Genomic DNA, 1,567 nt, shown 5'->3' on the forward strand with positions numbered 1-1,567 from the left:
TGTAGAATAATAGTGAAGACATCAAAACTATGAAATAACACATATGAAATCATGTAGTAACCAAAAAAGTATTAAACAAATCAAAATATATTTTATATTTGAGATTCTTCAAAGTAGCACCCCTTGCATTGTTGACAGCTTTGCACACTTGGCATTATCTCAACCAGATTCCTGAGGTAGTCACCTGGAATGCATCTCAATTAACAAGTGTGCCTTGTTAAAAGTTAATTTGTGGAATTTCTTTCCTCAATGTGTTTGAGCCAGTCAATTGTTTTGTTACAAGGTAGGGGTGTATAACAGAAGATGGCACTATTTGGTAAAAGACAAAGTCCATATTATGGCAAGAAATGACAATCCATAATTACTTTAAGACATGAAGGTCAGCCAATATKGAAMATTTCAAGAACTTTGAAAGTTTCTTCAAGTGCAGTCACAAAAACCATCAAGCGCTATGATGAAACTGGCTCTCATGAAGACCGCCACAGGAAAGGAAGACCCAGAGTTACCTCTGCTGCAGAGAGGATAAGTTCATTAAAGTTACCAGCCTCGGAAATTGCAGCCCAAATAAATGCTTCACAGAGTTCAAGTAACAGACACATCTCAACATCAACTGTTCAGAGGAGACTGCGTGAATCAGGCTTTCGTGGTCAATTTGCTGCAAAGAAACCACTACTAAAGGACACCAATAAGAAGAAGAGACTTGCTTGGGCCAAGAAACACGAGCAATGGACATTAGACCAGTGGAAATCTGTCCTTTGATCTGATGAGTCCAAATTTTWGATTTTTGGTTCCAACCGCCGTGTCTTTGTGAGACGCAGAGTATGTGAATGGGTGATCTCCGCAATGTGTGGTTCCCACCGTGAAGCATGGAGGAGGAGGTGTGATGGTGTGGGGATGCTTTGCTGGTRACACTGTCTGKGATTTATTTGAATTAAAGGCAGACTTAACCAGCATGGCTACCACAGCATTCTGCAGTGATACGCCATCCCATCTGGTTTGTGCTTAGTGGCACTATCATTTGTTTTTCAACAGGACAATGACCCAACACACAAGACTGTTGGAAAGGCTTTCCAGGTGAAGCTGGTTGAGAGAATGCCAAGAGTGTACAAAGCTGTCATCAAGGCAAAGGGTGGCTACTTTGAAGAATCTAAAATCTAAAATATACATATACATAAAATATACATTGAACACTTTTTTTGGTTACTACATGACTCCATATGTGTTCATAGTTTGATGCCTTCACTATTATTCTACAATGTAGAAAACAGTAAAAATAAAGAAAAACCCTTGAATTAGTAGGTGTGTCCAAACTTTTGACTGGTACTGTATATGTACATGCTAATTTTTGTGAAATTAGTCTGGAGTTCTAATAGAATTCAGTTCTAACTGACGTCTGTAGTGTAAAGGTAGCTCTATCGACGAGAAATTACTGATAAGACACAGATAAGACACACGTGGGGTCTTAAAATCCCTTCTCCTGTCTGTTCCAGACCCGACCACCTCAACAGTCACGTCAGACAGGTGCACTCCACTGAGAGACCCTTCAAGTGCCCGGTAATCCTCTTTT

The 1,567-nt window shown here is 39.8% G+C and overlaps 1 pseudogene; it reads left to right on the forward strand.

The window, feature by feature from the left end:
- LOC111971251 (serine/threonine kinase NLK-like) overlaps nucleotides 1-1,567 on the forward strand; it is a 37,400-nt pseudogene that overhangs the window by 9,922 nt on the left and 25,911 nt on the right.

Source organism: Salvelinus sp. IW2-2015, linkage group LG13 (genome assembly GCF_002910315.2).
Source record: "Salvelinus sp. IW2-2015 linkage group LG13, ASM291031v2, whole genome shotgun sequence".
NCBI lineage: Eukaryota > Metazoa > Chordata > Actinopteri > Salmoniformes > Salmonidae > Salvelinus > Salvelinus sp. IW2-2015.